Genomic DNA, 22,772 nt, shown 5'->3' with positions numbered 1-22,772 from the left:
AGACACAGACAGACAGCTGACCTCAACTGCCCAAAGGGATCTGCTGCACAATAGAGCATTGAGATCCTAAACCTGTGCTGACTGGGCCTGATCCCCTGGTTGTCCCATATGTGCTGTGTGTTCACACTCAAGATGATCCATTCTGTAACCTTGCCAGGCACCAAGGTCAGGCTGACAGGCCTGGAGTTCCCTGGATTCTCCTTCCAGTCCTTGCGGACAGGCTTCACACTGGCAGCTCCAATTGTGTGGGGCCTCCCCAGTTAGCCAGGACTGGTGATGAATGCTAGAGAGGGCCTGTGCAAGCTCTTCTGCCTCCACCTGGATTTCAGGGGTCCCATTCTGTTTCCCATCCCTGTCTACCAGCTTAGGGGGCCTGTTGCCCTGAGGATAACTGGTCTTACTGTTGAGAACTGAGGCAAAGGTGTTAAGTACCTCAGCCTTTTCCTCACTTTTGGTGACTGTTTTCCTCTGGGTCCAGCAAAGAATGGAGCTTTTCCTTGGCCTACCTTTTACCATTAATGTATTTATAAAACCACTTTTTAGTGTCCTTTACAGAAGTGGCCAAATTAATTTCTAACTGAGCTTTTTCCTCCCTAATTTTCTTCCTACATGACCTAACAACATCCATCTACTTCCTGAGCTGCCTGCCCCTTTTTCCAGAGGTGGCTCCCCTGGTGGGCTCACCAGCTATGCCAGGAAGTGAAATTCTCTTTCACACACTCCTGGACCCACCCAGGCTGCCCCTGCTGGGTTGAATTTCCAGCAGACATCCAGCAGGTCCTTCCTTCCTTCTTTCCCTCTCTTTATGAATGGATCCTGATGGAATACGGTACAGAATATCTCTTTGGGGGTACCTTTGGGGTGCCCTAACCTTAACCTTAGAGTCAGCTGTGCTGTGTCTACTCCCAAATACCCAAGTACCCTGTTGTGGTTCCAGCCCCAGCCAGAAATTAAGCACCATGCAGCCACTTGCTCAACACCCTTCTCTTCCCCCCCCAACCCTGGTGGATCAGGGAGGAGAATCAAAAGTAAAACTTGTAGGTTTAGAGAAGTTTAAAAATTAATCATTTAGATATGCTTAGTAATGGAAAACAAAGAAAAATATTGTCATTTTGGTAAATAATAATATTATTGAGAATACAAATTAAAAGAAAAAAAAAACTTAAGCAAACGTGATGCACAATACAAGTGCTCCCTACCTACTGGCCAACAATGCCACAGCCACCTTTCTGAACCCAAATCAGACCCTGTTCCAGATAACTCTCCCAGTTTATATATTGGGCGTGCCATTCTATGGTGTGGAATATCCCTTTGGCCAGTTTGGGACACCTGTCCTGGCTATGCTCCCCCACAGTTTCTTTTCTGTACCTTCTCACTAACAGAGCATGAGACACAAAAGAAAAAAAAAAAAAAAAATAAATCCTTCAGTTAGGATAAACAGAACTTAGCAAAAACAAAACCATCAGTATTTTGTCAACATTTTTCTCCTTCTAAATCAAAAACACAACACTGTACCAGTTACTGAGAAGAAGTTAAGTCTTTCCCAGCCAAAGCCAGGCCATCTCCCAGCCCCCTGACTAGAGGGGCAGTGCAAGAAGCAGAAAAGCCCTCAATGCTGTGCAAACACTGCTGAGCAATAAGAAAAATATCCCTGTATTATTAATACCCCTTTTCAGCACAAATCCCAAACACAGCCCCACTCTGGTCACCAAAGAGAATTAACTCAACCCCAGCCAAAATCAGCACGCTGAGCAACAGGTTTTGAATTATTTTCTGTGGTACAAAGGAAACAAAATTCAGGCACCAAAGCCTGTTAGCTAGTACCAGTAATAGTACAAAAGGTCATTCTTCCAAATAGCTAAACTGCACCCCCAGGCTTTCAGGATTATGTGCTGTGTCATTATTAAGAAAAATTTCATTGCATTAAGAAGCAGTCATTGCTTTGAAAAAGACAGAGGCAGTGGGTTTTAAAAAAAAAAAAAAAAAAAAAAAAAAAAAAAAAAAAAAAAAAAAAGCACCCAAGAAAGCCTTATCAAAAAAACAGTGTGAGCTGCATTTGAAAATAAAGTTTGTAAAGTTTGTAGTTAAAACCAACATTTCCCTGGCTCCTGTTTCCACCAGCAGCCATCTCACTGAGGTCTGACAGGTGTTTGCAGGGTTGCCAAGCCCCTGGGTTAATTCAGTGCATGAGGAACAGTGAGATTAAATTATTTCTGTAAGTGGAGTTTTGAAAAATTAATTGAAAAGGTGAACTACTCTCCCCAAATGAAAATACATTAAAGCAGACCTCAGACTTCCTCATCTTTCACTCTGGGGAAGTGGACAGAGAATGCCCTAAGTCTCAGCTTAATATTACCTGGAATATCAAACTTCAAACTTGACTTAAGTCAAAGTCAAAAGGGAGGACCTATGCCAGCAGCCATGCACTAACTCAGCACTGAGAGTTGTGAATAAACAGTACATTTTACGGCACAGAAGCAACTTTCCTCAATAGACCTACATCTAGACAGTCATAAATAAACAAGCTCTCATGATTTAACAGCATAATTCACCAGATTTGTTCAAGCTCAGGAAGCTCAGGGGTGCAGACACTGAGATTTCCTGGTGGGCCACTTGAATTCTGTTTTCACAATTGTTTTTTCAAGTCCACAGACAAGGGACTGGCAGGTTTTACTCTACATGTGCAGTGGGAAGGCGTGCCCAGAATATTAGTGCCACTGTTCATCTGAGAAGAATCCACTTGATCACTTGTTGATCCAGAAACAGAAATAGATCCATCAGTTTATAACCTCATTAGGGCAAAGCAGTCCTAGAGCAGAGCTAGAAGAAAGTGTGACTCAACAAAACAAGCACAGTGCAGACACTCTCTCCTCTGCAGGTTGTTCCCACAGAGCTGCAGAGCTGGATTTACAGTGTCAGTGTTGGGCAGAGGGAGTCTCATTTCCTGTGCATCCCTGGCTGTCCTCACAGCATTGAAGGCAAAGCAAAACCTTCCACATCAGAGGCCTCCAGTCCCCCTGGCCACGGCAGCAGCACTCCCAGAGCTGCTTTAGGTGCTGTGTCCTGGGTGCTAACATGAAATATCCCAGCTCTGTCAAACTGAATGGATTTTTATTCTATTAGCAAAGATTTTGTATCTGCAGAGGACCTTTCGGCTGTAAATCACAGGACTGATTTTGGTCAGGTCACATGCTCTGTCTCTGAGCTGTGATGTCTCTACATACTGTGAATGCTGTTATCTCCAGGCTGATACATTCACAGTCACCTGCATGTGTCTCTCTGTGTGAGCTACTTCTTTCTGACTAAAAGCAGTCAGCAAAAATAGAAACTTCTACTAATCCCATCTCTGTGGGACCACAGAAACCCCTGACATTTGTCTGTAAGCTCTATTGAACACCTGCCCAGAACAATTTAGATTCACCAAAGTAAGACCTTGTGTGGGTCTGCTCTATCCCCTCAGGACAGTCGGGGTCTGACCTCTGACCTCTTCAGGTGTCAGCTAAACTTCAGTCTTTGAGCTCAAGGCAGAGCTGGACATCCCATCCACATTCCACAGTATCACTAATACATTTTCTTATCTCTTGCACAAAGTCCTTTATCTAGGAGACTTCGCCTTAGTAATAAACAGACAAGTCAGTGTCTCTGCTGATTGTTGATAATTATTAGACATTACAGAATCCACAATAACTGAATCTTCTACCAGCTGCTCATGTTCCTGTGGCCACCTCCTGGTCACTTTTCCATCCTGGAGCAGGACATCATGGGGCAGCACCCAGAGAGCTGCTCTGACATCTGTGTGGTGCTGGAGTGCTCCGTGGAGCATCTGATAGGATGAGTTTTCCCTTGTGTTTTCTCCACTGCTGGGACAATGAGCCGCCTCAGGATCAGAGCTCACTGCTCCAAGAAACCTTCTCTGCACAGGTTCCTACTTACACCTGGAGCAAATCTCCAGCTGAGTGCAAAAATTTTCAGCCTGGCTCTGTTTGCCTCAGTAGTGTCTGACACTGCTTGCTCCTGCAAATTCCTGGTGAGCAGCCCTTCCAAGGAGCAGAGCTGCTCTGAGATGGTTTTGGCAGTGCAGGAAGGCAGCACAGGCAGCTGCCTGATCCTAGGCTAGGCAGGAGCCAGTTTTCCCAGTGTGCTGGTCTAACTGGAGGAGAGTTAGACTGGTAAGGACTTAGGCTCATGTGGGGTTATGTTTTCACTTTATGCTTCCCCAAGGGCTGGTTTACTCTAGGGTAAACTTCTATATATACTCCGTATGGAGCTACATTTACGCAGTGTACACAATGTACACATTTTTATGGTCTGGGTGAACTTTTTCTATGCAAATTGTGATTACATGCTCATGAAAATGATGCAAGAGCTTAGGAACTCCTCCTTCTAAATATTCTGGATGATCAAAACTCCAAAATTAATATGAACCAGTTGATAACCCATGTAATTAATTCACTTTTCATAACTGAGAGAGTGCAAAGCAGCCACTGCCTTTTGAAACCCTCAGCAGGGGGACAGGAAATTGGACAGGTCCGGTAGGTATAAATCAAACGTCCCCCCACAAGGCAGGCAGCAACATTGCCTCGAGGCAGGGCACTTCTGCTCTGTTCCAGCCCTTTTACCTAGCCTGAGGCAAGGCACTTCATTTGCCTTGCTCCATTTCCCATATGCAAAATGCTGTAAACATGGGCTGGCTTATGAGGAAGTAAGGAGGGACTTAGTGTCCTGTTCTGAGCTTTGTCCTGGACTAAAGTGGCATGACTGTACAGATCTTCCCTCGGAGTGTTTCAAAGATGGGTGCACTATATAAAAGCTCCATACCATAACCTACAACTTCTACAAAAAAAGGGATTTAAAGAATGGATTATTTTATTTCCAATGTGATGGTCATTTTTTTTACTGGCAAAACATCTGACACCTTTTAAATAAGCTTTAACACTCACCTCATCATCTGCTTGCCAAATAACTGACCTGGTTAACACTTTATTTGGTCCTTTTCACAGCAAAAGGAAATAAAATTATTTAAAATTTAGTTGAGTGTACTCCAGGAGCAAGAGAATACAGGGTATTCCAGATAACTGAGTAGGAATGGCTTCTTAAAACAATTAATGTTTCATATGTGCTTTTCACTCACATCTAGTCTCACTCTCACTTTTTATATTTCTTTTTTTAATATTAAAAAATAGGGAAAGCAAATATCTTTTATTTATTTTAAGTCCACTGGTGATGTGAAGTAATCAGTAGTCACCAAAGCCATATTTATAAAAGTAACTATTTAATAATCGCTGTTTGCCAGTGTACTTACTGTAAAGAAATATATTTCATCTATAAAGAGCAATTAACCTGTGCAATCACTGTCTACAGTTTGACATCGATTTTCAGTGCTGCATTGCTATCAGACTCCAGCTGAATGTGTTAACTAACCCAGGACTGACACATAACAGAGGAGCAAAATGTGTTTATTTCAGAGGAGCCTGGACCACTTTCAGTTTCCAAATGATTAGAGAAAGGATGCCCACTGTAAGGAACTGACACTCATAGCTGTGCTTTTTATTTGATTTATTTTCTTAATAAGTCTCTTTGCAGTGTTTGGATTTCCCTTTTCCAGTAGAAGTTGAGATAATTTAAGCTCAGATATGGCTTGATGTGGTTGCAAATCACAAGTATATAAGTTCACAAAATCTTATTTACTGTAGCTAAAAAAAAACTGGCAAAAGAGATCTATAATGAAAAAGAGTGTTAAATATTATGGCTGTGAAATCCTCTCATAAAAAGTTAAAGGCCAAAAAAGATAAGGGTCAATGTGTGTCATTAATTTCATGTTCATCTGCTGTCTCGTATTGGTTAATTTTAGTAGGCAGGTCTAGCAGTTACTGACCAGAAATGAGCAGAATGAGTAGGAAATATAAATCTTATTTATTACATAATCTTATTTTATATATATATATATGTGTGTGTGTAAACTAGAAACTCTCCCTCCCTTGTATATAGATATATTCACATATAGAAGTACCACCAAATCTGTTCCTTCAGCAAGTTCAATGCCAAAAATCATGTTCACTATTTCTTGGAAACTTGGTCCTGCACCCAAAACCCGCCTCCTGCTTGTGTGATAAAAGAGCCTTGTTGTGGAGCACTCACAGCTCAGTCATCAAATCTGCTGGAGATCCTAATGGTGAGAGAACAAAGGGCTTTCCTTATTCAAACTATTTCAAGTCACCAAAACATTCTAAGAATTGAAATAGTTCTTTGTTTCTGGGTTCAGAAACATCTTTTGAAAGATGTTCAGGCACATCTTTTGAAAAATAAGTGGGAGGAATAGAAAGAGTGGATGAGAGAAAACTCACCAGGCTTTATGGAGTATAATGCTATAACAGGGCATGTAGGTTTCTGAATACTACACATTTCTTAGGGCAATAAGTATACAAGAGAGGGGTTTGCTGAAATCTGAAACAAGAAAAGAGTTAGGTCAATTATGAGTTCAAGCTGCTGCGTTACACAAATAATTTTGTCATTTCTCAGTGGTCTAGCCAAGAAAGACCACTGCATCATGCCACTGCTACTTTCCTGATTGCCAAGTTACCACATCTCACTCAGAGGTCACAGCTTGTACTCCCTATGATTAAATTGCCTGGCATGTGTGAGTTAAGAGTCTTTAAGCCATTAGTTTCTAAGTATATGCATTTTCTTGGTTCCTCCTCATTTGCTGCCCATCATTGTGCAATTGATTGCCTAAAAGCCTAATCAGTTGGTTTTCAACAATTTGCAACAGCTAATCAATCATGCCTGTGAAAAGTTAACAATTCTGTGTGACTCTTAGTAGGGTTTGGATTTTTAATAGCTTTGACACAGCAGAACAGATGACATTTTGGGCTGAAAAAGATGCAGCACAGCCAGTGGTCCTCACTTGTTACAGTCTCTAATTATTCCATGTGCTCTAATATTAAACAATGAAAAGTGTGGGTCACCTTCCTGCTGCTCTATGAGATGTCACATTTTTTACTCGCGGTAAGATTAGATAAGGTCTTACTGCAGTTATCTGATGTATAAATGAATATATATTCTTATATATATAACATATAAACACACATATATCCACCTGGGGCTGGATGGGCAGTCCCTGAGCTCCCCTGACAGAGGCTTCCCTGCAGGCCCTGCTGCCAACACTTTGCCATGGACACGAAATAAAAAAGATAACAAAGTTCTACTTGTTATTGCTAAACTGCCAGTAGGTGAGAGGTTCATGGGGGTTGCAGATTCCTTCTTAAGGATTTCACCCTTATCTGCACCTACAAACCTGATCCGAATACTCTACAATGCCAAGAAAGAAATCCTAAGGCTCATGTACAGAAATCAGATATAAGCAGCCATTATTCCAGATTAAAAAATACATGTATTTCTCCTAAGTTGAGTTTGTGGTGAAGCACAAGCTTTTCTTCTGAGGCCTGAGGCATAAGGACTGTTTGTTTGGCCAGTGTTGGCCAGTGTTGTAGGTTTGTACGTTCTTGTAAACACAGCCGTGGCTGCAAATATTCTTTCTCCCATCTCCTGGAAAAAAGATGAGAGGAAATATGGCCCTGTTTTCTAAAAGATAAATTTGTAGGCTGTGTGCTCTGGAAAGAAGATCTTGCTCTGCTTGTTCATTAATCTACCAGGCGTCATCACAACTGTGAGGAGTCCCAGTTAGAGTTTATTGGCTGTGCTGTTTGTCAACGTGGTGAGAATTGTACATGGAAATTTCCAGCTGCTGTATTCAGGAAGAACAAGTCCTAAAAACTGTTTGTCTGTTCAGTGAACAGAACCTAAATCATATTCTCCCTTAAAAAGCATGACTTGACTCATTGCAGTATTCACGTAGGATTTTTGGAAGCTCCATTCATGGTTGTGTGGAAGATAAATGTTTTCTTTGGTGCTGTCTTGGGTTATGTAACCAAAAAATGTGTATTCTATTTCATCTGTTGAAAGCTGGTTTTTGGGAGATTTTTTTTCCTGCTCTTGTAACTCCAGGCAGGGAGGGGGGTCCAGCCATTAAATCCAGGTGGGGCAGTGTTTCTTATCTCTTTCACCACCCCTCCATCCTCCAGGGGACATCTTCTGATAATGGGCCATTAGGGCCCACCAATGACATGACGCATTCCATCATCCCATTGGGAGATGCTCCACACAGTGGGGAGGAGCCAGCTGTTCCCAGCCAGATAAAAACTGGGACCGAAGGACGCAAGGGATCGGTTTTTCCACTGGATTCCTGGGGGAAGACCGGACCCATCTCACCACCACTGTATTTTCTACAGGATCATGTCTACTCCACAGAACCACATCTGTTACTCCAGGAGGATTTATTTGGACTGCTTCCAACACCCTGACAAACAAGGCGGCAGGTCATATTCCTGACTCTGTCAGGGTTTTTTCCAGGATTTTTGTTTGCTTGTTTTTTGTGAGTTTGTTTTCTTGGTTGTTTTTTGTTTTTTGCTTTTTTTTTTTTTTTTTTTTTACTACTACATTTGTATTTTGTTTTTTTAAAATATTTCTAGTAAAGAACTGTTACTCCTATTCCCATATATTTGCCTGAAAGCCCCTAATTGCAAAATTTTAATAATTTGGAGGCAAGGGGGTTTACAGTCTCTATTCCAAGGGAAGATCTAGTTTTTCCTGGCGGACAACTGTCTTTTAAAACCAAGACAGGTACACAGGAGATGACTGGTTTCACGAGGTTTATTAAAATGTGGTTAAAGGATAGGACATAAAAATTTGACTAAGAACAATAACCTAAGTTTCTGATGTGGAACAAAACAAGTGTCATTTGGTCTGCCTTAGAACTTAGGTACTGAAGCATTTCAGTGGTTTCTCCACACAGAAACAAACAGGAATATGTTCTGGTGAGATTGCTTGAACATCCTGGACACAGGATATTATTTGTCATGTATTGTCTGCATTCCTTAGGGATGGATATTGCAGGAGAAAAAAAAATACCTGTACAGCAGGTTGTCAGGTGGTTCTTTGGTAAGAACAACTACACAATGAAGTTTAATACTTTGACTTCTAGGACTTTAAAGCAGGCTTGTATTTCCTAGAGCTTAAACTGTTCAAGATAAAGTATCCTCCTTCAGGCATCTGCTTCACAGTATATGTGATTTTTAAAATCTCAATTAATACTGCTGAACCTTCTCCAATAACAGGATTCAGAGGAGGGAAAGGGTTTTTTTGTTGTTTTTGGTTTTTTAAGGTGTTTACAGTCCAATCATATAGAAATACCAAAAATAATAAAGCCAAGGCAGAAAACAGTGAGAAAGGTAACCAAATACTACAAAGGAATGCACAGTGATCAAAAAAAAAATATATAATTAGAATAAGAACAGATGTACCCTGAAAAAGGTATTCGAAGAACTGGGACTGGAAGGAGAGAAATGTAATGTCATGACCAGGGAAAAGTATAAACTCAGAGAGTGCTAGGAAATGATGCTCTGGGAGAAACTCCAGAATTCTTTTTCTCAGTCCTCTTTCTTTGTCAGTCAATGTCAGTAAATGCTACCACCAAGTTATATTATTAATCTTTTCCTAGTCATTGGCCATATGATGGAAAACCACCTCCCACAGCTGTCTGTCACTGAGGCAGTTGAAGTGACAGATGTTTGCTTCCATAGATCTGAAGTCTCCAGCCTGTCCGCTGACCCAACTGAAACTTTTCTGATGCCACGCGATGTAATAACACACACCAAAACCCCTTCAGATGTTTAATTATGAAAAACTCTTCCACAAGATATTCCCTAAGGCTATAAATCCAGGCACTTGAACTTCATTGAATGTCAGAACTGACAGCTGCCTTTGTAACCTGCTTAGAGTGCTCACGTTATGGGAGTCTCCCAACAAAAGTTCTGGGGCATTTTTTCTCACAAGACACTTGCTTCTATTAGCTCAAAAGCTGTAAGGAAATCATGGTGTGGATTGTGACAGTTAAATGTTAAAAGACATTGAGGAGCTGGAGAAAATCCAGAGAAGGGAACAGAGCTTTGGATGGGTCTGGAGAAACAGGAAAGGCTGGGGGGGGCTCAGCCTCGAGGAGGCTCAGAGGGAAATTTACCATTTTCTACAACTCCCTGAAAAGAGGGTGAAGCACGGTGAGGAGCAGTCTCTTCTCCCAGTAACAAGTAATAGGACTAGAGGAAATGGCCTCAGGTTGTACCAGGGGAGGTTTAGTTTGGATTTTAGGAAAAGCTTGTTCTCAGAAAGGACTGTCATGCTCTGGAAGGGCAGTGGTGGAGTTACCATCCTTGGGGGTACTTAAAAGACATTTAGAAGTGGCTCTGGGGACAGGGTTTAGGGGTGGCCTAGTTTTACTGCTGGGCTGTGTTGGACTCAGTGACCATAGACATCTGTTCCAACTTAATTGTTCTATGATTCTAATGCCTTTTTTAAACTCATCATTGACTGTGTGGACTTACTGCCTGAATGACAATAAAAACACTATGCATGTTTCCCAGAAGTCTTACTCACCTTCAAAAACTTCATTTTATTAAGATTATTTCACATTATTTGCATTCTTTGTTTTCCTCTCTTTTTTCTCTGCTGCCTCTTAAGTCTCTCACAGATCATTCAGTGTGGATAAGGAGAAATAATTGCAAGTGATTGAGTTACTGTGACTTAAGGAGTAACTCTAAGACACCCCAGTGAAGCTTTTTCTAGTTTACTGAATACATTTAAAAGAAAAGCTGACCCAAAAAATGTGTTGTTATAGTGCCTTGGAAAGACAGTGTAAGCAAATATATAGCTTGTGGTTGAGATTAATTTGATTTATGCAGTTATGTTGCTCACCTGGTGATGAGTCCTATCTCATTTTGGAAGGAGAATTCTGTTGCTGTAGAACATCTGTCTCTCATTCTTTACATTTCAACCTATGATGAGAAACAGGTTCAAGAACACAGGATGTTCCCCTCTTTCCTAAATTCTGCAAAATTTCGTAGCTGCTGTTCATACAAATGATCTATTAAATTGTATGTTCTGAGAAGCATGTTTTGGTGGGGTTTTGTTTGTTTGTTTGTTTGTTTTTTGTTTGTTTGTTTTAAATCCATTAATTACTATGAAAAGTTTACATTTTAAAAAAATTAAAACAGCAGAAACTTTCTGCAAAGGGCATTTTTAAAATCAGATTTGTGCATTTCCTTTCTCACCTGGACTTTGTATGCGTCATGTTGCTGCTCCCTTTGATCTCTCCACCTCCCCTGCTGCTGAGAAGGGAACCCAAAGCAAATGCAGAGCTGAAGCACCTTTTCAGGGAGGTCAAGCAGCAGACCCTGCATGAGTCTGACCCTGTCTGCCTCCAAGTCATCTGTCCTCCCACTTTGGTCAGTGAAACTCAGCTTGACTTTTACATCTGGCCTCTCTCTGGGTGACAAACTGATATTTATTACCTTATTAAAGGATAGACATGAGAGAAACAAGGGGGTGTTACACCCTGTGCGGAAAAATAGATTTTTATATCCTATGGACCGAAAGTGTTTAATGTGGTCAAGAGGGCAGACGTGATAACCTGCATCTTGCAGTAAGAAAAACGAAAATAAAAGTGCAAGTCTTGCTAGCAGGGATTGCTCTGGCCAACAAGAGATCTTTCCCTACAAACAAAGATGGCACAGGTAGTGTCTATAAGAACGCACAAAATAATTACTGAGATCTTCATTACCTTTTTAATGTGATCTCAGTAGTATGGGTGCTTTTCTCTCTCTCTCTTTTTCTCGCTTTCTCTCCTTTCCTACTCCTAATTTTCTCTTCTTGAAATCTGGGTAATTTAGGGTTGGATGGGTTAGAGTTTGCTAAGTCAGTGCTTTATGAAATGCTTAATTTTGATTGAATCCTTGCTTTAAATTTTGCCAAATTCCTGATCCTCTAAAGTTTGCCAGTAAAGTTTGTTTTTTAACCTCCTCGGGACTTCTACTGAGTTCTCCTTTGTGCCACTGCAGGGAAATGTGGTATCTTAAGCTCCTTTTAAATAAACTTGCTGTGACCAGGGCCTTACACCTCTGTTCCAGGCAAGGTTGTGGAGAAGATCATCCTGAGTGCCATTACATGGCACATGAAGGACAGTCAGGAGATCAAGTCCAGCCAACATGGATTTATGAAAGGCAGAAGGGTCCTGTGTGACCAACATATTCTCTTTCTATGAAAAACTGTCCCACACAGTAGATGAGGGAAGGCCTTGTGGATGGTGACGTTAAAGGTCTTTTCCAGTCTTCACAATTCTGCAATTCTTTGTGCACCTATGAAAAACCTGCTTTTTTATCACTCATAGTGCACTATGAGAACTTTCCTTAAAGCAAAGAATTCCCAACAAGAAAACAGCTGAAGCAAGACCCAGGAAATTTCTGGTTTTCTTTGTGTTACCATTGAATTTAGAGCAGTTCAAGGCTTTTATATTTTAACATATCAAATATCTTGAGATTTCTCTTCCTTGGCACTAGAAGAAACCTACATTACAGTAGATTGTAAAGTTTATCTACCTAAAGTCAGAGGAATTCAAAAGGTAACCCAAGGCAGACTGGTTATTTCGATTCATGTATCTTTTAGAGCAAATCAGTCACTTTTACTTTGTCACCTTTGAAACACTGAAGCTTTTTCAGGGTCTGTGACAGGTTAAGAAGAAAATCAAGCCTCATGTCTGTAAAGTCATACAAGGCAGTAAAACTTCCTTGGGAAATGTTTAAGGGGTCAAAATCTGAAAGAGTGTAAATAAAATACCATCATTGCCAGGACACCAAGTCCTAGTGTCATTAATCTGACAAATGAGTCAGCCTTCTACTACTATTTTTTTCCCATGTTTTTGTGTTCATAAAATATCACAGAAAGACTTGACAAGAATCCAAAATACTTGACAGCAGAAAGTATAAATACACATTCTCGTTGGTTTTCTTTAAAGGTATTTTTACACGTTTTATGATTGGAAATATTATGCCCTATCTAAATAGCCTGTGATCTTTAAGAGTTCTTTCTCTTAATTAATTTTTTAATGTGCCATTGTTGATTTGCTCTTTGTGACACAGGTATAAAATTATTTGGCTGGTGGCTGGTAAGACACCATGGAGGTGTTTAACAAAGCTTTTCTATCTGATTCATAAAATTCTGTTTCTATGGCTTGCCTTGGAACAACAAAATACTTAAAATTCAAAATTCATATGCTTCTGAATGGGTTTGGGAATTCATTTTGCTATCATCTTTGATTGTTGTTGTTAAAGCAATCCAGGAATTGAGAAACACATTAGCCTAACCCTGGGGAAATACATGGATATGTTAAAGGCTGGAGGAAAGCTAAAGGCTGGAGAGATAATGAATTCACTAAAGAGTTTGTTTATGTCAACTCTGTCTCAAAAGGTATTTTGAACCATGAGAAAATAGCCCTTCCCTTTGGTCCAGCTCACAGATCAAAGTGGCCAACAGACCTGTGTATGTGCAAACCTGTCATCAACTTCCTGGTACAAGCTTTGAAACAGAGCTAAAGGGCCCTCAAAACAATGGTTTAATACTGTTTTATCTGTGCTGGCTGTCACACACGTGGGAACAAAGGAAAAGTGAGGCACTGATAGTCTGCATCATTTTTTCAAGACTGTTGTGCTTGTGACATCAAGAACTCTATCATTAATTTTTAACGCTGTACAGAAGTGGGAATCACAGTAGTCGTTCAAAGGGCCTGATAGTACATGTTAGATTCAGTGCTGAAAATTGGTCATGACCCTTCTTTTCATGTGTTGGATATCACTGAAGATGAATTAAATGAGGGAAAAAAAGATCAAAAAAACCCAACATGAAACTTAAAAACCCACTTTCTGTTGGATTATGTAAGGTACCAAACTTGAATTTCTTGGCATTTAAGGTAGTTTCCTATTTTTAGTGCATGACTTGGTTGTTTGTCTCTAATAGCATTCTCCAGTCATATTTTTATACTCTTTGCAGCTGAAAGCACAGCAGCATCATAGAAAACAATTAAAGCCCTGCTGTGGCCTGTTATGGAGTGACCCGTATTTTGGATTATTTATTCTGAACCAGAAGATAAATCTTTGATTTCAGGTCAGCTTGAGGCTTCCCAAAATTGTGGTGAAACAACACCCACAGTAAAATTTTAAAGCATTCTTTGTAACTTCTTACTTGCATATTTAGTCTAAACATCCATGCACACTGGGTGGGGAAAAAAAAGGATTATGTCCTAAAAAGGTGTTTCCTCTATGTGATCAAAAAGCGCTGGGTTCTGAAATTAGATTTACATAATTTGATGGAGCAATATTTGAGGCAAATTAACTGACTAAGCTTTATAATGTGTGTTCTACCCTACTAGACATTTGGGGGGTTTTTTACTGCCTTTAATTTCATAAACCATCACCTGAAATCAATAAATATTTATAAAGATGATGCTCAGGAAACATGGAATAGTATTGGCTTGACATGAATTGAAATAGCCTTTTTTTTTTTTTAAATAAAACCACAGGATTTTATTTAATACATATGTAAAATCTGTTAATGGAACAAATACCTTTCTGTTTTGCGGTTCATTCAGATTTATGTGGCTCTTTTCTGGCTTGTTTCACAAAATAATCTTTTCTACTTTGTGACTTTCCTTCCAAATCCCTGTGTTACTAAGCACTATTTATTTTAAAGCTTCCAGCATTCAACAGCAAAGTAATTTGATTTGGTGAGGATATGTTTTCCCTTTAATTTCATCATCAGTTTCTGCTTGGGATAAAAATCAACCCAGCATTTCCAGCAATAAAGTATTGCAAATACCTGGTGAAATTGTGTCTCAGAAAAATCAAAGGAAAAATCATTCAAAATTAAACTAGAAGGGAATTTAATGTATTCTTCCCTGTGAGGGTGAAGAGGCCCTGGCACAGGGTGCCCAGAGAAGCTGTGGCTTCCCCTGGATCCCTGGCAGTGTCCAAGGCCAGGCTGGATGTGGCTTGGAGCAACCTGGGATAGTGGAAGATGTCCCTGCAGATGGCAGGGGTTGGAATGGGATGATCTTTAAGGTTCCTTTCCACCCAAACCATTCTGTGATCCAGTTTTCACCCACTGAGTCCTGATTTTCCTTTTCCTGGTGGATTAAAGAGCAGTGGAGGAGCAGATGTGTTCAGTTCCCTTTCCCTCTCTCCACAGGCCTTGATTATTGCCCACTCAATGGGATGGCAGGATATGTTGGAACAGATCTAGTTGTGTTTCTTCTGCCAGATGCTTCCCATAAGGATGTCCTTATCTAGGGGAGGTTTGTGCTGTAGAAGTCTTTTGGCCTGTATGGCACAGTTAAAAGGAGCAATGCTCTGAGGTTGCAGTTTCTTTTTTCACCAAGGGGTTTTTCTACTGTATTTTCCTTAACCTAGACCAAATCAGTCTTTCCCAATACAAAAGACTGTGCCTTTATACATCCTTTCTAGAGACCCCTGCAGTGCCTTTGGACTTTTTTTCCTTTTTAAAAGCCTTGTTTGAACCCTTAAACTCTTCACATATCACCTCAGTCCCTCTGTCTTGCTTGAAGTATTTCTGATCTCAAGACCATTTTTTTTCAGTCAGGAAGGAAAAACTCAGTATTCCTGTCTTGTTTCAGCTATAGTAAATGCCCAGTTAAGATTTAGTGACCAGCTATTACCACTAGTTTGACAGTAACTTAGCACAGCCATTACCTGCAGTATTTGGCACATACTCTCACAGATGTATCCAAGACTGCAATAGGCCCTAATTAACCGCCTCAGAAGACTGACCAGAATTCATTAATGTGCATTCAGAACACTCAATTCATCATAGTGGGGCAGAAATGCAAAATTTTTCCCTGTTCTATGGCATGTGCTTGGGTGAATATATCTTGAGATGCTTCCAGAAAATCAGCCATTCTAATTCTCTTGTAAAACTTGTCCCAGCTTTACATCTGCAGTGATTTGGAGACGTAAGACCTGTAGCCCTGTAAAGAAGTATACTCTGCACTTCGTTGTGGAGGACAGAGGAGAAGAGGTTGAGAGAATTGGGTTTATTTTGCCTTAGCAATTGAAGACTAACAAGAGATCATATTGCTGTCCTCAGCTGCCTGGAAGGAGAATATGGGGCCAGACACTTGGATGAGCACAGGGAAAATATAAGGAACAACATATCAACTGAAATGTAGGAAATGTCAATTAAATATGAGGAAAAGCTTTTACTTCATGACAGACTATAAAAATGTTTATCCTTTGATGTATTCTTTGAGATTTCAAAGATTGATTGGACAAGTGCTTGTGCAGCATTTGGACTTCCTTGCGAGGGAGTTGACTCCATGATAAACTTTTTGTGAATCTGTCATGGGTTAGTACAGTGAGTTTTTTAGTTATAGAAGAATGTAGAATAATTCTCCAGGTCAGGACCTGGGAATTGCTTTAGAAAAGACAGGGTCCTATCACAGGATTAGTTGAAATATTGGCATCCGTTCTGACTACTGAAAATTGTTAGCTACGACTTTGGGAAGTACCATATAAAACCCCTTGATTTCCGTAGGTGGGTCTTTTCCTCCTTTCCTTTGGCCAGACAGAGACAGGTAACAAAGCTGGGCCTGCTGCTCCCTCCTTTTGGAGAGAGAGAGAGACAAAAACTACGAGCAGATTTAGCCCTTTCCTGACAACATGAAGCTTCCAGATCTTAGCCCTTCTCTGAGAGAGTAAGGAAGGACAGAGTGAACATAAAGAACAAGAGGATGAAGTCAGTAGAGCACGAAAGAAAAGACTATTAAGACAGAGGGTTGAAGAGTTGGCTGTTCCATTCTTACTTGAGCCATGGACATGAACTCTATATTTAGATCATTCCTTTAAATCATGGGAAAGGTATGTATTTGGGGAGATGATTGTTTTAATTTGTGTGTGAATTTGAGCAAAGGTGTTTGTGATGGACTAAGTAATATTAATGCTATAAGATGCTTGAACAGAGATAAAGATGAGAAGCCCCCTGCGCCAGTGAAGAAGTGAGAAGATATCTCTGTACCTTGAGATGAAGAATCCTTTGCTTTGGAGTTATTCATCTTTAAAAGGTGACACCCCAGTATGCAAAAGTCTAAGACCCATGACCAATAAGCAGCTTGGGAAACTGCTTCTGGGAGGGTCACAAAGGCAGGTATCTCTGGGCAGTTGTTTTTGTGACAGTTTAAAACCCACAAGAGAACAGTTTTAGGTTGTCAGTGGGATCCATAAGAGAGACTCTTCCCCTAATGAATTGATGAAAGACTATTGTCATATAGTGAACCTGACTGAAAATTACAAGTTTTGTCTCTTGATGTTGTTTTGTAAGAAAGTGAACGTGAAACTACTACATTAATTGGTGTTTCTGCCTGGTTTGGAAATTAAAACTATTACAGGATCCTATGTCATTGCTTCCTCTGAGTGGCCTTTCTGTACTGGAAAGTAATTTTATCATTTCAAAAAAGAAACACCTTTGTGGCTGCTGCTGTGGAGAGTGCTGAGTCTACCTCACCTCTAGTGGGCCAGCACATAATGGGGTATATTTATTTCATGCCAAATATTACTTAAAAATCTAAATGTAAAATATAATGTTTGTTTTTTCCATTAATGTGTGATTTGGTGAAAATGAATTAATCTATTAATGGCAAGGCAGCTTTATAGAATTTTGATTTCCCTCCAAGTCTTTTAAAAGACTCCTAATTTTAAATTATTGCTCCAGCCTACTAAAGAACCAACCAGTAAAATAATTTTTTTTACCTTTTCATTCTCTCGGTTAGTGTTGTGCCAAAATGAATTGCAGAATATTTTAATCATACAGAAACTTGTGTTAAGCTTAATAGTTTACAACTTCCAATGCTCTAAGTACCATTATGTTAACAAACATTGAAATATTAATTACAAGAATGACTTAATTGACCTTAAATATATATTTCACTGAATTGAAATGTTGGGTTTTTTCAGAATTATGAAGCAAGGGACAGGGGGAAAAAGAAAAATGGCAATAAATAACAACACAAAAATCACAAGGCAACATTTAAAAAAATTAATATAGTTTAGGCACAGAAGAGATTGATATCATCTGTTGCCGTGCAGCTTACAAGACCTCAAATTTCCCGTACTGACTCACATAAAACCTAAAACTAGTTGTTCAAGTAAGATATTTATATGTTAAAATGAAACAACAATTTCTTTTCAAAGTCTATTGAAGCATTATTTCAAAGCTTCACATGACAAAAGAAGAAAAAATCAGCCATATCCCCAGGTAGATTCTTTCAGTGGTTAATTATTTTTGCAGAAAGTAGTAGAGGGCTGGTTTATGCTTGGATGTTTGTAGCTCTCCAGTAAAACATCACAGGGCTTGTAGGCATTTGTCCCACCATGGAAAATGAAGTAATTCTGTCTCACTACCCTGTGCTGCAGAGCCCCATCATTCAGGCTCTCACATGGGAAGGGGGGGATCAAGGTTTAATATTCTCATCATGATGAGAGTGCTTTGTTCATGTGGTGAGGCATATTTTATTTTAGGGCGCTCACAGCCTTCCCAGTTAATGCCATTTATTATGCCAGCATGAGAGAACAAGGGAAAATAACTCCGTAAATTAGGGATTAGGAACTAATCTAGAGGGCCAGGATTTGAGACCTAACTCCACAGAATATATAAGCACCACAAGAGTAAGTGGAACACTGTCAGTGGGATAACTCCAGAGAAAGGCGTAATCACAGATTGCAGGTTAACTGGGATACAATTGTGAGTAATGAGAGATCTGCGATTGAATCTCTACAGGTAGAGAAGAAAATTGAATTTCCTTGCCCTGTCTCTTCCTTGAGTGCCTAAAACCATGGATTATTGACTAAAAAATGAGTGATTTTCCTTCCTTACTTGTGTCCAGTTGGTGTCCCCAGAATTTAAACCAGTTCTGGATTGCAAATTTCACTCAGAACTCATTGTTTTCTCTTTGCAGGTGGTGAAAGAAAGTAAGAGCTGTTTTTCGTCTTTCTCTGTTGAAATGTGGAAGCTCTCAACAAGAAGCTGAAATTACAGTAAACACAACTCTTATCTGAAATTTAGACCAGGTTTGATAAAAAGTATCAAAAAGTCATGTAAGGTAGATAAAAAGTTGGTGATAACACAGCCTTGGAATGAGACTCTGCTACATTATCAGTCAAGTGAGACATAGCAGATTTCAATGTGACTCCATGCCTTTTTTTTTTTTCTCTCCTTGATTTCATTTTAGCACAGTCCATTCAATTCCACTTTCATACAACTGTGAGGCAAAAGCTTTCTTTGCCCAGAGTCTTGAAAGTGCAGATGTATTAACTGTTGCTGAATTAATAAAGATCTCAAGTCTCATATAGAAATTGTGCTAATAATTTAAGAGAAGCCCTGTATAAATTCAGTATATAGTTCTTATTTGTATATGACAAAAGGAGAACAACACATTTGTTTTTCATATATTTTTCAATTTCCAACGCTTACTTTAACTGTAATTTTTTTTCATCTGGTTGCACAATTCCTATTTACCAACCTCTCTTTTCTCATCATCATGGAGCTACATTAGAAGTTCAATGTATATTCTTGTATTTCAAAATAAAATATGTTTCCAACAGAATTCTTATGTCCTACGGGGCATGGGAAATATTTCTTTAATGGGCTGAAACAACAGTAAGTAGTGAGAATAAATAACACAATCTGCTCTGCCTTGCTGTTGTTTAAGCTATTCCAAACTTTATAGAAATATTCTGGACTAAGCTTCCAGCAGGGCACTGTGCATGGAATTCACAAGCAAGAAGGATTTTAGAGCTGTAGAGGAGCGAAGTAGAATACCTGCAAGCTGTCAAGATATGTCAGATACTGAAGTAACCCAAATTTTGTCTTAAAATATATTGATACACACACAAATACAGTTCTCTCCCTTGCGCGATGCATATATATATGTATGTCATATATATAGTGATGTCCAACTGAACAGACTAAAACAGATTATCTCTCTCACCCTAACTACTCTATCGAATATGTGAATGGGAATTATATGTCTGCTCTAGAATTTTGAAAGGTTTTTGGTGGGTTTATTTTATATTTTTTAAGAAGAAACATTACACTTGAGGGTTTTTAGAGCACATTTTCAAGTGCCTTACTACACTTTGAAAGAGGCCAATTTTTTTCCCTCAATAAGGTCCTGCTGTCATGAATGAAACACAACAGGACACAGATTACTGTACAATTGAAAACTAAAATGTAGATTTCTTGTCAGCAAAAAAAAAAAACCCTGAAAAACACCAAACCTTGGTTTCCATGTAATTTAAATCATTTACAGTCTTCTCCCAGCACCAAGTATAATACCAGCTGCAATTACTTTTTTCCTCTGACCTTTTCACTGATATGTAGTGACATTATCATTTTGACACATTGAGGTAGGATAATTAGAAAATTAAGTGGATTTTTTACAAGTAGAAACAATCTTAAATTAATTTTGCCACCACAAGAGAGCTTTTCTCAGAACTGCAGTGACAGAGACTGACGGGGAAGTATCTTGCCTTGAGTGAAGACCCAAACATAACGTGTTCTCATATCAAAGAAGATAGGCAATTAGTTTCAGTGCTTCTAAATTATTATACAGCTGTGAGAGAAATGGGGGAAAAGCACACAGAGATTTCTTCTGTTGCATTGTTAGGGTGTTAAGTCCATCATATTCCCTTTCTATTTGCAAACCAGTGACCATATTTCTCTATCCAGAGAACTTTCTCCAAAGAGTTTGAGCAAAAGCTTCAGTGAACTTGATTCAGCATATTCAATTTTGTTAAACTTCAGTGTGAAGGATTACACATTATGGAGGACTGAGGAGTTCTGTCACCTTTCATGATAAGGTTTTATCTACTAAAAAATCATACAGACATTGAGTGAAATAGAACCTCTACTTCCTATTGTGTCCTTAGCTTTCCTTGAGAGAGGCTCAGGGCGAATAACTACAGTGAGATAAAAGAACTTCACAATGGCTCACCTAAAGCAAGGTGATATCAAAGCAGTGTTGACTCTGATTTCTGTGTAATTGGGAAACCATGGAATGGTTTGGTCTGGAAGGCACCTTAAAGATCATCCAGTCCCACCCCTGCCATGGGCAGGGACATCTTCCACTGTCACAGGTTGCTCCAAGCCTTGTCCAGCCTGGCCTTGGACACTTCCAGGGATCCAGGGGCAGCCACAGCTTCTCTGGGCAACCTGTGCCAGGGCCTGCCCAACCTCACAGGGAACAATTCCTTCCCAATACCCTATCTAACCCCACTGTCTTTCAATTTGAAGCCATTTTCCTTTTTCTTATCACTACAATTAACAGGTATTTGCAGACAAAGAAATGGAAACAACAGGTGGATTAAGTTTCTACCTTTTCCCTTCATAATCCTTTTTTCTTGATATACTATACAGTGATTCAAGTTATTTAGTCTAATCAATTGATATCTGCATTGCAATTAATAAAGTTTATTATAAGGAATTACTTCAAACATATTATTTCAATATCAATATACCCCCTTTTTTTTTTACACCACACCCATGTTATGCAATTTATATAAAAATTCTGAAATTAAAATAATACAAAATAAAAATACTTTATCTGATCAGCAAATTAAATTTAACTGCAAGTCAAAAAATTCTTACCTGTTTTCATGATAATAGTATTGCATCAATTCCCCAATTAATTTCTCTACAGACTCTCTCTTTGTAGATTCCTGCATGGAAAATAATTTCTTTGAAAAGTTAAACAGCACAAAGCAACCTTACACTGTCATAGAGAAGAAAGCTGTGATGGTTATGAACTTGTTGCTGGAACCATTTTTTTTAAATTTTGAAATATGTGTTTAAATATTACTGAAATTGAGTTTCTCACTACATTCAATACCTAACAATTGTTTTGCAATTTAAAATATGTGATTTTAGTAAAAAAAAAAAAAAAAAAAAAAAAAAACATGTCTAAATAAAAGTTATTTCTCATTTCCACATTGCATTTTCTGATGTTACTAGCTGTCACTTACCTGTGGGTCAAATGCACCTCATTGATACAAACCCTCAATCTCTTCATGGATTTCCTAACCACCTGCATTCCACTTTTATATGTGGGCTCTTTATGAGGAGGTGGGTTGATTTACTCAGGCAGTTATCTTCAGCTGTGCGTAGTTTTCAGCAAATCCTGCTGCCTTTTAAATTCTCTGTTGAATTCCTCCTTCTCATGCCTTTTTGTGTTATGTAAAATATAAAAGGCAAACGTTATATTGTCTCTCTCACAGCAGCTAGCGCACAGATCAATGCCACCACATAACTCCCTCGCATAAAATACTTAATGATTTCCAAGCTGAGACAGAAATTACCATTTTTTGGGTTGTGTCTAGTGATATTATAGCTATATTACTATGAAAATAAATATCACCCTACTGATAGAGACACTATTTATATTTATTAGTTCAGAGGTGTATGGAAAGAAAAATAAAGTTGTTAAAACTTTGGGGGAATAACTTATCCTGTTGGGCCATCATCCTGAAATGTTGAAGAGCTGAGTTGTTTGATCCAGTATCCCTTACATCAATGTTGAATGGAAACCTCTTCTGTTCATCTTCTCCTGGGTTTCAGAATGGGCACATGGCTTTCAACAGAAGCTGCCTCATAAATAAGGGATCTCAGTTATCACGATCTCCCAGGCATGTCACACCATCTGCCTCATCTTGCTGAAACCATGGTATGTCCAAAGAACATCCTCTCAGTCAAAACTTCAAATGGAAAGGTAGCCAGAATTTATTGTCCTAGTGCTACTTCATTTTTCCAAGGGGCAGTTTTATCATTCT

At 39.2% G+C, this 22,772-nt stretch overlaps 1 long non-coding RNA gene across 1 annotated transcript; it reads right to left on the bottom strand.

Moving 5' to 3' along the window:
* Window positions 1-5,873: 5,873 nt before the first annotated feature.
* On the bottom strand, window positions 5,874-22,007 carry LOC120753288 (uncharacterized). The gene is made up of 5 exons (XR_005701049.2): window positions 21,969-22,007; window positions 21,595-21,665; window positions 10,807-10,886; window positions 6,345-6,444; window positions 5,874-6,166 (listed from the first exon to the last, which is right to left on the bottom strand). It is a non-coding gene; the product is annotated as an uncharacterized LOC120753288 (long non-coding RNA).
* Window positions 22,008-22,772: the final 765 nt, after the last annotated feature.

The sequence above is a fragment of the Hirundo rustica genome, chromosome 5 (assembly GCF_015227805.2).
Source record: "Hirundo rustica isolate bHirRus1 chromosome 5, bHirRus1.pri.v3, whole genome shotgun sequence".
Classification (NCBI taxonomy): Eukaryota; Metazoa; Chordata; class Aves; order Passeriformes; family Hirundinidae; genus Hirundo; species Hirundo rustica.
This window is presented reverse-complemented; position numbering and strand designations above follow the sequence as displayed.